Below are 13,924 nucleotides of genomic sequence, written 5' to 3'. Positions count from 1 at the left end.
CTGTGTTGCTGCAGAGGCCCTGTCCTCTGCCTTTCCTGTTTCTCCGCTGAGGCCGTCAAGCTCTCCTTAGCCTCTGACTGGCTGTCTCCTTAAGAACCAACACCCATAATACCTTCAATTAAGTTGCTGAGTTCTGATGGAGAGATATTTGAAGTTGATGTGGAAATTGCCAAACAATCTGTGACTCTCAAGATCATGTTGGAAGATTTGGGAATGAATGATGAAGGAGATAATGACCCAGTTCCTCTGCCAAATGTTAATGCAGCAATATTAAAAATGTCATTCAGGCTAGGCACGGTGGCTCATGCCTGTAATCCCAGCACTTTGGGAGGCTGAGGCCGGCGGATCACATGAGATCAGGAGTTCGAGACCAGCGTGGCCAAGATAGTGAAACTCCGTCTCTACTAAAAATACAAAAGTTAGCCAGGCATGGTGGCAGCATGCCTGTAGTCCCAGCTACTCAGGAGGCTGAGGCAGGAGGATCACTTGAACTCAGGAGCTGGAAGTTGCAGTGAGCTGAGATCATGCCATTGCATTCCAGCCTGGGCCACAGAGCAAGACTCCATCTCAAAAATAAATAAATAATAATAACAATTTTTTTTTTTAAAAAAAGGCAATCCAGTGGTTCACCAACCAAAAGGATGACCCTCCTGCTCCTCCAGAGGCTGATGAGAACTAAGAAAAGCGAACAGATGCTATCCCTGTTTGGGACCAAGAATTCCTGAAAGTTGACCCAGGGACACTTTTTGAAGTCATTTTGGCTGTAAACTACTTAGACATCAAAGGTCTGTTTGATGTTCCATGCAAGACTGTTGCCTATTTGATCAAGGGGAAAGCTCCTGAGGAGATTCGCACGAACAGTCTTCCGTCAATACCAAAACTGACTCTACTGAACAGGAGGAAGCCCAGGTACCCAAAGAGAACCAGTGGTGTGAAGAGACGTGAAATGTTGTGCCTGACACTGTCACACTGTAAGGATTGTTTCAAACACTGGTTGCACTGCCCTGTTTATAATTGTCAATATCAGACGAACAGTGGACAAGCACAGCAGCCTATCAATTGTATCAGCAGAATATCGTCCTCACTGTATGTGTAGTTTGAGTGCAGGTTCCAAACTTACGGCTGAGTTTCCACTAGTATGATCGAAAGTTTCTTTTCGCTTTGTTGTGAATAAAACTGGTTCTCTATAAGTGACATTTTGAGCTTTCCTTCCTTTTTTTTTTTTTTGTAAAGCGAAGTCTGCCTAGTTTATTGTCCAGTTAACTTTAGTGACCTTTTAAAAGGTGTTATGTAAACAAAACCACTTGCAAAAAATAAATAAAATAAAAGAATCCTGTTTATTTAAGTGTTTCTTTGATTATGGTCTTTTCCCCATCTAAAATAAACTGCAGGTTGGGCGAGGTGGCTCACACTTGTAATCTTAGCACTTTGGGACTGAGGCAAGCAGATCGCCTGAGGTCAGGAGTTCAAGACCAGCCTGGCCAACATGGTGAAACCCTGTCTCTACAAAAATACGAAAATAAACTGGGCATGATGGCGGGTGCCTCTAATCCCAGCTACTCGGGAGGCTGAGGCGGGAGAATTGCTTGAACCCAGGAGGCGGAGGTTGCAGAGAGCTGAGATGGTGCCATTATACTCCAGCCTGGGTGACAGAGCAAGACTCTGTCTCAAATAAATAAATAAATAAATAATAAAATAAACGCTAGGAATCTAATTTGTCTCTTTTTTAGAGACAGGGTCTTACTATGTTGCCCAGGCTGGTCTCAAGCTCTCAAGCTCAAACAATCCTCCTGCCTCAGTCTTCTGAGTAGCTGGGACTATAGGTGTGTCCCACTGCATCTACTTCATCTGTCTTGATCCTCAAGCTAGGACAGTGCCTGGTCCAGGGTAGGTGCTCAATAAATATGTGTTGAATGAAGAGATCCATGAATGTATGAATTTCTTCAAGTGTGAACCTTCTACAGAGTCCCACACCTTTTTTTTTTTTCTTAAGTAGACATTTGGGTTAGAAATTTTCTAAAATGAATTATTCAGTTCCATGCTATCTGCAGATAGAAGATACCGGAAAATTAAACCTACTGAATGACTCAGGGCACCATCAGGAACACTGCCTATTATACTGGGCCATCATCCAGTCCTATTGAGCTCATGAATTTTTTTTTTTTTTAACCTCTACCCAAATCACTGTGATTGTTGAATTTTTGGCTGTCTCTGCCATGTGTGGCTTTTCTCTCTTCGTTTTGGCTGGGCTATCAGCTCTTTCTCTCACGGAAGCACCTGCTGCAGCTGTTTTCCTAATATTCATTTATAACTTTGATTAAAACTGCATAACTGAGCTTGTGAAGAATGAATTTAAAATACAAGTAAATAGGCCCTGCCTGAGATGTAAGGGAATCTCTTAAGCAATATGTGTGCCTATTAAGTTGTCCTTAGTAGCATTTACTTAACTTAATTCAAAATTTGTTTTCCTACCCGTTGTTCATGGTGGATAAGTTAGGGAGTAGTTTGGTTGCAAGCAACAGAAACTGATTTTGGTTCTCTAGAAAAAGGGAGACTTTTTTGGAGCCCTGTGAAAGAGCACATAAAATGGAAGCGATTCTGTCACCAAGGAGCTCATAGTCTACACAAGGAAATCAGATAAACCATTTGGAGGTAATAAGAGAAGAGGCAATTGTATCATTCTTTCTGTTGAGTCTCCATGTTATGTATACAAACTCTAAATGAGCAGGAGTTCTGAGGAAGAAGGGTCTCTCTCCACTGAGAAGGTCACATTAGGCTTTAAAGTAGAGGCGAGATGGGATTGGGAGCCTAAGGGGGTTATAATTTGCCTAAGTGGGGCGAGCACAGTGTCTTATGCCTGTAATACCAGCACTTTGGGAGGCCGAGGTGGGAGGATCACTTGAGGTCAGGAGTTTGAGACCAGCCTGGCCGACATGGTGAAACCCCTGGTCTGGCTGGGCCGTGGTGTCTCATGTCTGTAATCCCAGCACTTTGGGAGGCCAAGGCGGGAAGATTGCTTGAGGTCAGGAGCTCAGTGCTGCTGCGGTGAGCAGTGATCACGCAACTGCAATCCAGGCTGGATGATAGAGTGAGACCCTGTCTCAAAGAAAAAAAAAAAAAAAAAAAAAGAAAGAAAATTAGCCAGGCATGGTGGTATGCCCCTATAATCCCATCTATTTGGTGGAGGGTGGGGGTTGGTGGGGGAGCTAAGGAGGGAGAATTTCATGAGGCCAGGAGGTCGAGGCCACAGTGAGCTATGATTGTGCCGTTGTACTCCAGCAAGGCAACAAAGCAAGACCCTGTCTCAAAAAAAAAAAAAAAAAAAAAGGTTGAATCTTGACTCAAAAATGCCCCTATAATGCAAAGGCAAAGTTTTGAGTGCCTTCACAGTGTGCTAGGTGCTGGAATACAGCAATGAATGAGACAAAGATGGTTCTGTGTATATTTCTCATCTATTTTTGCAATGAAATAGATATTTTGTGGGAAAATGCTTAATATAACGTCTGGAAGCTAGGGTGGGCTTAATCAGTGTCAGTGGAATGAGTAAGTGAATACATGAATAAAAATGATAAAGCTAGCAATTTCTCTGATTGTTTAGTAGGGGAGCACAGAAATCACCTCATTCAGTATTTTCCAATTTTCTATCATTTTCATACCATCATCATGATTTTGCAATATACACAAATCACATTACTATTATTTATTGAATATTCATTCTTAAAGTCTAATCACTTGCTTTTTGCCTAAAAAATTATTTGAAATGAAAACATGCTATTACTGTGACAAAAGGAAAATTATTATCACTTTGTATTTAGATAGAAGTAACCCTGAAAGTGCATATAATGGAAAAAATAAAACAGCAATGTTATTCACTTCTATGCAGGTATTTCTTCTTGAAGAAGGTTCTGAGCCTGTGGCTTCCTTTCTACTGCTTATAAAGGGAACTTAGCAAGTATTAGAAAGGTGTTAAAGGCAAGCTAGTATCCAACTGAAACGTTCTTTAGTACAAACATGCACAATGATAAAATGCCCCTTAAAATTAAGAGACTTGGCCGGGTGTGGCGGCTCATGCCTATAATCCCAGCACTTTGGGTCACTGAGGCAGAACGACTGGTTGAGCCCAGGAGTTCAAGACCAGCCTGGGTAACATAGTGAGACTCCCATCTCTCTTTTTGTGTGTGTGTGTGTGGTTTTTGTTTGTTTGTTTGTTTGTTTTTGAGACGGAGTTTCGGTCTTGTTGCCCAGGCGGAGTGCGATGGTGCGATCTCGGCTCCCGGCAACCTCCGCCTCTCGGATTCAAGCAACTGTCCTGCCTCAGCCTCTCAAGTAGCTGGAATTACAGGCGCCCGCCACTGCGCCCAGCTGGAGACCCTCATCTCTACAAGAAATATTTCAGTCTGGGCACGGTGTCTTACGCCTGCAATGCCCGTGCTTTGGGAGGCTGAGGTGGGTGGATCACTTGAGGTCAGGAGCTCCAGACCAGCCTGGCCAACATGGTGAAACCCCATCTCTACTAAAAAAAAACAAAATTAGTCAGGCACGAGCCTGTAGTCCCAGCTACTCAGGAGGCTGAGGCAGGGGAATCACTTGAGCCTGGGAGGCAGATGTTGCAGTGAGCTGAGATTGCGCCACTGCACTCCAACTTGGGTGACAGAGTGAGACTCTGCCTCAAAAAAAAAAAAAAAAAAAAAAAAATTCATTTTCAGCTCAGCTGGGTGCAGTGGTTCATGCCTGTAATCCCAGAATTTTGGGAGGCAGAGGAAGGAGGATGGCTTGAGGCCAGGAATTCAAGACTAACCTGGGCATCAGAGTGAGGCCCTGTCTAAAAAAAAAAAAAAAAAAAAAAAAAAAAAAAAAAAAAAAAAAAATCTATTTTCTAGCCAAGTGCAGAGGCTTGTCCCTGTAATCCCAGTGACTCTGGAGACTGAGGTGGAAGGATTGCTTGAGTCCAGGAGTCTGAGACTAGGTTGGGCAACAGAGTAAGACCCCATCTCTAAAAAAAAAAAAAAAGAAAAATCCAGTGTCCAACCCTCAGCCCAGACCCATTGGCCATTGAATTGGACTCTCTGAGGGAGAGGTCTTGAAATTGGTATTTCATCAACTACCCCACATGACTTCATGTTCAGCAAACACTGAGAACCAAGGAACTCCATGCCTCTCGGAAGAGTAGGTAGATCAAGTGATTGCAAGTTCCAGGGGCGCCCACACTTACCTTGGTCTTTAAAGGAATTGCCTTTCTACTTTGACCATCCTTCCTAACTCTCATTTTTCCACACAGGGACACACTTCTCCATCCATCCAACCAAGACTCGCTGAGTGTCAATGTGGCAGCTACTAGGAGAAAAAGATAAATACCACATGACCTTTCCTGTTTAAAAACTAAAGCATACAGTCTTGGGGGAAAACCAGAAGTAGGATTATTTAATAAGTATAGTGCTATTCATTCATATATTTATACATTCATTTATCAACTATTATTTATTTATTATATATATGATATATACTTTTTTTTTTTTGAGACGGAGTTCTGCTCTTGTTACCCAGGCTGGAGTGCAGTGGTGCAATCTCAGCTCACTGCAACCTCCGCCTCCCAGGTTCAAGCAATTCTCCTGCCTCAGTCTCCTGAGTAGCTGGGATTGCAGCCATGCGCCACCACACCCAGCTAATTTTGTATTTTTAGTAGAGAAGGGGTTTCTCCATGTTGCTTAGGCTGGTCTCGAGCTCCCAACCTCAGGTGATCCTCTCACCTCAGCCTCCTAAAGTGCTGGTATTACAGGCATGAGCCATCGCACCTGGCCATATATACATATTTATATCCATATAAATTAAAGATGGGGTCTTGCTAGTTTGCCTAGGCTGAATTTGAACTCCTACCTCAACCTCCTGAATAGCTGGACTATTGGCATGTGCCACCATGCCTGGGCTTTCATTGATTACTTTCTGTTTGTGTTTTTAAATATTTATTTATTCATTTTCAGAGGCAGAGTCTTGTTCCGTTACCCAGGCTTGAGTTCAGTGGTAGTGTCAGGGCTCGTTGCAGCCTCGAACCCCTAGGCTCAAGCGATCCTCCCACTCCAGCCTCCTGAGCAACTGGGACTACAGGTGTGTGTCACCACGTCTGGTTAATTTTTTAAATGTTTTATTAATCGATATGGAATCTTGCTATGTTGCCAAGGCTGGTATTGAACTCCTGGCCTCAAGTGGTCCTCTCACTTTGGCCTCCCAAAGTGCTGGGATTACAGGAGTGAGCCACTGCACGTGGCATCATCAATTACTTTTTTTTTTTTTAGACAAAGTCTGGCTCTAGCCCCTAGGCTGGAGTGCAGTGGCACAATCTCAGCTCCCTGTACCCTCCGCTTCCTGGGCTCAAGCCAACCTCCCACCTTAGTCTCTTGAGTAGCTAGGACTACAGGCATGCCTTACTACACTCCATCTAATATATATATATTTAGAGCTGGGGTTTCACCACGTTGTCCAGGCTGGTCTCGAACTCATGAGCTTGCATGATCCACCTGCCTCGGCCTCCCAAATTGCTGAGATTACAGACGTGAGCCACTGCACCCAGCCTCAACTACTTTTTGAATATTTACTATGCACCACACTGGGTGCCAGGGACACAGAGAAGGGCAAGAGAGCCAGTGCCCATCCCCATGGCTCTGGCAGCAAACAGAGAGGTTGAGCAGCAATCAAGTGTGGGATAAGTTATGGTAGAGAAGGGCAAGGCATTCTGGAGACACACACTAAGCGACTCAAAGAAAGAAGGAGCATTGCCTTGAGGAACTGACATTTAAGTTGATATCTCAAAGATAAAAAGGAGCCACCCAGGCCAGTGTAGCCCTCATAAGAGCAGAAATCATGTTGCCTTCTTATTCTCCCAGTGCTTGACTCACATTAGGAGCTCAACAGATCTTTGTTAAATGGCAGAGGGAAAATGTCAAGGTTGATGGCTGGAGGGGTAGGTAGGGGCTAGATCAGGGAGTTTCATAAACTGTCAAAAAGAAGTCTGGTTTTGTATTGGAGTCAAGGGGGAGCCACTGCTTATTAGGAAGAGTGGCTAGATTTATGCTGTAGAAGCATCATTTTGGCTGTGATGTGGGATTGGATTGGAGGGGGATGTGGGAAATGAGATCAGCAGCTGGGTGACAGTGGCCTGCTCTAGGGACTGGAGAGATGAGGATTATCCAGGCAGGATAGACTGGGCTTGGTGAGTGATTGATTGGATTTGGGGTGAGGGAAGAAGCAGAGGCAACCCTTGGACAGCTGGTTCAGGAAGCTTGGGGATTGGTGACACCATCCACTAGAGCAGAAGGCACTGGTTACTGGGCAGGTATGGGGCAAACATGCACTGTTTGTCTTTTTAATTGTTTTATTTATTTAATTTTCTGTTTATTTTATTTTATTTTATTTTATTTTATTTTATTTTATTTTAGAGACAGGGCCTTGTGTCACCCAGGCTGGAGTGCAATGGTGTGATCATAACTCACTGCAGCCTTGAAATCCTGAGCTCAAAGGGTCCTCCTGCCTCAGCCTCCTGAGTGGCTGGGACTACAGGCGCCTGCCACCATGCCCAGCTAATTTTTGTATTTTTGGTAGAAACGGGGTTTCTCCATGTTGTCCAAGCTGGTCTCAAACTCCTGACCTCAAATGATCGATCTACCGGCATCATCCTCCCAAAGGGCTGGGATTACAGGCATGAGTCACCGCACCCAGCTCAACCTTTCCTTTACACAAGGGGTGCAACCTACATCATAAACTGACTTTTTGAGTTTGTCAAATCTTTTGACGAGCACAAACAATAACCACCATTTACTGAACAACAAAATATGTATGAGGCACCCCGGCATGTGTTAGTTGTGTGGCTTTGGGGAAATGACTTAGCCTCTTTGTTCCTTAATTTTCTAACCTTCAAAATGAGGCAAAAATTACTTACTTCAAAGGTTGTTGTTGTGAGGGTGGAATGAATTTCTTACTAGATGTAGATTCCTGGAATAGCTCCTAGAACATAGTAAGCACAATCTGGCATGTGCTGTTGATCACCTTTATTATTGCTGTTGCTGTTTTGTCCAATTACTCTGCATGGCAGGAATTAGTAACATCATTTTCCAGGTAAGAAAAGAGAGGCTCAGAGAGGTAAAATAACTTGTCCAGAGTCCACCCCTAACCTCTAAGGAGTTTTTGTGTCTTTTTTTTGTTTGTTTTCTTTGTTTTTTGTTTTTTTTTTGTTGTTGTTGTTGTTGCTGTTGTTGTTTTGAGACAGGATCTCACTCGTTGCCCAGACTGTAGTGCGGTGGCATGATCTTGGCTCACCGCAACCCCTGCCTCTGAATTCAAGCGATTCTTCCACCTCAGCCTCCTGAGTACTTGGGATTATAGGCACACACCACTACTGCCTGGTTAATTTTGTAGTTTTAGTAGAAACAGGGTTTTGCCATGTTGGCTAGGCTGGTCTCGAACTCCTGACCTCAAATGATCCACCCACCTCGGCACCCCAAAGTGCTGGGATTACAGAGCTTATTTCGGGGGATGTATACAGGGCTGTCTCATGGAACTCAGGCATCTGATATAACTTCATATATCAGTCAGTACCTCTCAGTGGCAAATCAGAGAAACCAACTCTGGTTTTGCTAAAACAAAAGGGAACTTAAAGGCAGAAAGAAGGGGGCACACAAGGCCGAAGGCTGATGGCAGCTGAGGCAGAGCCAAGGCAGCCTGGAGGGGTGGACAGGAGGCCTACCAGGACCGCCTGGGCAGGCAGCCACCACTGCAGTCACTTGCATGGGATTTGTGACCTGGGAGAGGCCAGCTGAAAACATGTGCCTGTGTGTGGCAGTCCCTAGCAATGGGCAGAAGAATTTGGCTTCCTGCAGTATGGTGAAGGTGGCCTGGAATGACCCTTCTTTGAAAGGCGACCCACTGTTTTGGTTTATGTGGGCAGCTGTTACAAAATGCCATAGACTGGGTGGCTCACAAACAGCAGAAATGTATTTCTCATGGTTCTGGAGGCTGGGAAGTCCAAGATCAAGGTGCCAGCACATTTGGTGTCTGGTTAGGGCCAAGTTCCTGGTGTGTAGAAAGCACCTTGATTCTGTATCTTCGCATGGTGGAAGGGGTGAATGAGCTCCTGTGAGCCTCTTTTATAAGGTCACTAATCCCAAAGGCCTCACCTCCTGATACCATCATCTTAAAAGGATTTCAACATATGAATTTGGGGGGAACACAAATGTTGAGACATAGCACTCATAGTGGAAATGGGGGCTTGTTTTGGAAGGTAATGGGTACCAGACGGCTAAAAATACACAAACCTGCACCTCCTGAGGCCCTGATTGGGAACTTGCCAGGGACAGGAATGCCCACAGGACTGTCGCCAAGTCCCATTTCAGCCCTTATTATATTTCTGCTTCACGCTCCTCTCTTTCTTTTCCTGAAAACTGACTGTCTCTGCAACCTATTATCATTCCCAGTGTAGAAAAGGCCTTAGAACTTCTTTTCTTTTGTTTTCTTTTTTTTTTTTTTTTTGAGATGGAGTCTGGCTCTGTCACGCAGGATAGAGTGCAATGGTGCAATCTTGGCTCACTGCAACCTCTGCCCCCTGGTTCAAATGATTCTCCTGCCTCAGCTTCCCGAGTAGCTAGGATTATAGGCAACCACCACCATGCCTGGCTAATTTCTGTATTTTTGTAGAGATGGGTTTTCACCATGTTGGTCAGGCTGGTCTTGAACTCCTGATCTCAGGTGATCTGCCCACCTCGGCCTTCCAAAGTGCTGGGATTATAGGCATCAGCCATCGCACCTGGCCAAGGCCTTAGGATTTCTTGACTAGCCCAGCCACCATGGGACTGAAATCTCTTAGCATGATTTCAAAGTTTGAGGCCAGGGACCCATTGGTTCCACTCAGGTCAGATGTCTACTTGTGGGCCAATCAGTTGACGCCGGAGGGTGGAGACAATCTGAACATTCTACCAGTGTGAATTGGGAGAGGGGAGCACTTTGCAAGACAGAGTTGGGGACCTCTCATAGGATACGAACCCCATTCTATGGGGTTTGTAAGTCCCTGTCTACTAAACGACCCCTCATTGGCAGCTCAACACCCGAAGATCCCCAGACCAATCTCAGGGGAGATGACCTAGCCTTCATCTCCTGCACAAGTGGGGTCTTTGGAGACTAGCAACTTAGCAGGGCAGAGACAATAATAAGACACTTGTCATAGTAAGACATGAGCCAGGAGTGAACATTGCTGGTCAGGGCAACCTAAGACATGCCGAAGGAGGAGGGTGGGTGGGGGGAGGCAGCATGTGCAGAACTGGGGACTATGTTCTGTGGGAAGATGCACAAAAGGAACAAGATCCTGTTCCCTGCCATCAGAGAGTGGTGCCTGCACGCCGCCCAGGAACTGGGACTGCAGCCCTTGAGGTCTGAGCCTGAATCCAGGGAAGGAGGAAAGAGTCAGAAGACAAGCTCGAACTGGGAAGTTAGGCCAGAGGGGAAGCTGGGGCCTATCAGCCCAACTCTCCACTTCACAGATTCAGAAGTTCACCAATGGGACGCCTGATCCAATGCCTGGTGCTGGTGACAGAGCTGGAACCTATACTTAGGTCTCTGGATTCTTCATTTGAGCACTCCCCATGCCATCGTACTACCTCCCATGTCTCATTTTTTTTTTTTTTAATTGCAATCTTTTATTGAATAGCACTGCTCCTTCCATAGCAGGGTGATCTAACAGGGAGGGAGGACGTGAGCTTCTTTCAGAGCCACTGTGAGGTTGGTGTCCCCTTAGATTTCATAGTTAATCCCAATTGTGAGCTTCTGGCTGCGATATCCCTTTTTTCCCCTCCAACAGACCGAGAGAGGATTAAGGACTGGCTGGCCAGGCCACTTACCCCTCATCAGTGCAGTCTCGGGAGCTGTCCTGTGAAGATTGTTCTTGAGACTGGATCATTTGGAACCCAAAAGAAAAACTTTGTAGGCCCGGTCTTGCTCCAGGCCGATCCGAGATTAGCAGAAAGTCACATATCTGGGGAATCTAAAATGCGGGTCCAAGGAGTGAACTAATGCTGGGGAGCCTGGCTCACTTGGCAGCCAGGGAAGACCATTCTGGGAACCCATGAAGATTTTGCTGAAATAGAATGCATTTTATGGCTAATTCACTCCAGTGTTCTGAAGATAATTCGTAAGTCTTTTCTCTTTTTAATTTTGAATTTTAATTCTAACTTTTTTTTTTTTATTATTAAAAAAAATTTTTGAGACAGTCTTGCTCTGTCACCCAGGCTGGAGTGCAGTAGCTCGATCTTGGCTCACTGCAACCTCCACCTCCTGGCTTCAAGAGCTTCTGCTGCCTCAGCCTCCCGAGTAGCTGGGATTATAGGCGTGTGCCACCACGCCCAGCTAATTTTTGTATTTTTAGTAAAGACGGGGTTTCATCATATTGGTCAGGCTGGTCTTGAACTCCTGATTCAAATGATCATTCTGCCTCGGCTTCCCAAAGTGCTGAGATTACAGGTGTGAGCCACTGGGCCCAGCCAGCATTTATTTTTGAAGAGGTAATATCTATAGTTAGATGGCTCCAAGTTCAGAAGTGCAAAAGGGTGTGCAGGAAGAAGGACCCCTCCTTGTGCATGTGCCCCACGCAGCTAGTTCCATCCCATGAAAGCAGCCAGTGGGGAACTGGTAAGTTTTTGCCAACCTTCCTCTTGAGGAGAACTTGATTAATGAATGTAAGTTGCCGGTACATGGCATGTTCTGTAAGATAAACTGTTCGCTGGAGTTTTTTCCTCCTTAATCCTAGCCATACTGGGCGCCTTCCAGAGCCACCAAGAGGCAATGGGCAGAACATCAGCTCTGAGTGCAGATGTCAGAGTCCAAAACCTTCTCGCATTCTTTCTGGGATCCCATACAAGCTCTGGCCTCTCTCTGAGTGGTGTCATCTGCTAAACAGGAGGCAGGAGTGAAACGGATTGCAAACTGGTAGAGAGGATGATGTGAAATGACACAGGTTATTATTGACGTATCTGTTGCACGCATAATTCTTTTTTTGAAAAATTTGTTATTGGCAGGGTATGGTGGCTCACACCTGAAATCCTAGCACTTTGAGAGGCTGAGGTGGGTGAATCGCTTGAACCCAGGAGTTCCAGACCAGCCTTGGCAACATAGGGAGACCCCGTCTCCACAAAAAATAAGAAAATTAACCAGGCATGGTGGCTCACACCTGTAGTCCCAGCTATTAGTGAAGCTAAGGTGGGAGGATTGCTGGCTCAAGCCAGGGAGGTCGAGGCTGCAGTGAGCTGAGATCATGCCACTGCACTCCAGCCTGGGCAACAGAGGGAGGCCCTGTCTCAAAAAAAAGAAAGAAAGAAAGAAAGAAATTTAAAAGACTGAAAACGGACCAAAAAAAAAAAAAAAAACCAAGATGAAAATGTATTATTAATATTATTTTTGATGAGCAAATCATAATTGTATGCATTTCTGGAGTACAGTATGATGTTTTTGTATAAGTATACAACGTGGCATGATTAAATCAAGCTAACTGACATTTCCGTCACCTTGCTTACCTATCTTTTTTTTTTCCTTTGTAAATAATTTATTGTCATTAAGATCCTAAGTGGCCGAAGACAAAAGGCTAAACTGGGCCTCAGGACGTGAATATTTTAGAAAGTTCCATTCTTTTCTTATTATTTTAAATTTGGGGGAAAAAAATCTATTATAGGCCAGGTGTGGTGGCTCATGCCTGTAATCCCAGCACTTTGGAAGGCCAAGGAAGGAGGATCACCTGAGGTTTGGAGTTCAAGATCAGCCTGACCAACATGGAGAAACCCCGTCTCTACTAAAAACACAAAATTAGCTGGGTGTGGTGGTGCAGGCCCGTAGTCCCAGCTACTCAGGAGGCTGAGGCAGGAGAATCACTTGAACCTGGGAAGTAGAGGTTGCGGTGAGCCGAGATTGTGCCACTGCACTCCAACCCAGGCAACAAGAGCAAAACTCTGTCTCAAAAAAAAAAAAAATCTATTATAAAGGGGCAAAGGACAGGATAAATCCACAGAGGACTCAGCATGGGGACCTCATTCCCCACGACTGAAGTGTCATAAGAAAAGGATAGAGTTGGAGGAAGAATGGCTCGGGAGGAGTCACTGCACGAGAGGATCCTCTTTCCTGAGCTGCATTTGGAAGGCTCAGAGTGGCTGCTCTTCCTAAAGAAATATCGAAACGGTGAGAGAGCTTAGAAACCCAATGAAGCCGCTGGCTCCTCGCTCCTTACGTGGAGGTGAGTTGTGCTGCAGCGGTGGGACAACTGGCCCTGGCAGGCTGTCCCCGCTACTAAGAATCTTGTTTCTGGACATCGGTGATATCAGAGGCCAGAGCCTCCTGCAGTCCTTGTTGGGTTTTGCTTTCTCATTTTCTCCTCTTTTCCATGAGGGGCTTCTTTTTGCTGGGACTTTGGCTGGGAGTCCCTATCTTGGCCCTGTCCAGCTCTGGCCTGCTGAGGGAGCCGGGCTTCCCAATGTGTTTCCGTTTCCTCGTCACAGCTCCTACAGCTGTCTTTTTCTTTCTTTCTTTCTTTCTTTTTTTTGTTTTTTTGAGACAAAGTCTCCCTCTTGTCCCCCAGGCTGGAGTGCAGTGGCACAATCTCGGCTCACTGCAACCCCTGCCTCCTGAGTTCATCAATTCCCTGCCTCAGCCTCCCGAGTAGCTGGGATTACAGGCATCCGCCACCACGCCCAGCTAATTTTTGTATTTTTAGTAGAGACGGGGTTTCACCATCTTGGCCAGGCTGGTCTTGAACTCCTGACCTCGTGATCTACCTGCCTCGGCCTCCCCAAGTACTGGGATTACAGGCGTGAGCCACCACACCCGGCCTTTTAGCTTCTACTGCTTTCTTCTCAGCTGGGACCTCCAGCTCCCGGTTGATGACTTCCTTATTTTCTGTCTCTTC

The 13,924-nt window shown here is 45.5% G+C and overlaps 1 pseudogene; it reads left to right on the top strand.

Annotated features, from left to right (window-relative positions):
• LOC119627633 (S-phase kinase-associated protein 1-like) overlaps positions 1–945 on the top strand; it is a 33,560-nt pseudogene extending 32,615 nt beyond the window's left edge.
• Positions 946–13,924: the final 12,979 nt, after the last annotated feature.

The sequence above is a fragment of the Chlorocebus sabaeus genome, chromosome 27 (genome assembly GCF_047675955.1).
Source record: "Chlorocebus sabaeus isolate Y175 chromosome 27, mChlSab1.0.hap1, whole genome shotgun sequence".
In the NCBI taxonomy this organism is placed as follows: Eukaryota; Metazoa; Chordata; class Mammalia; order Primates; family Cercopithecidae; genus Chlorocebus; species Chlorocebus sabaeus.
Note: the sequence above shows the minus strand (reverse complement) of the source record. Positions and strands in the feature narration are given on the sequence as shown.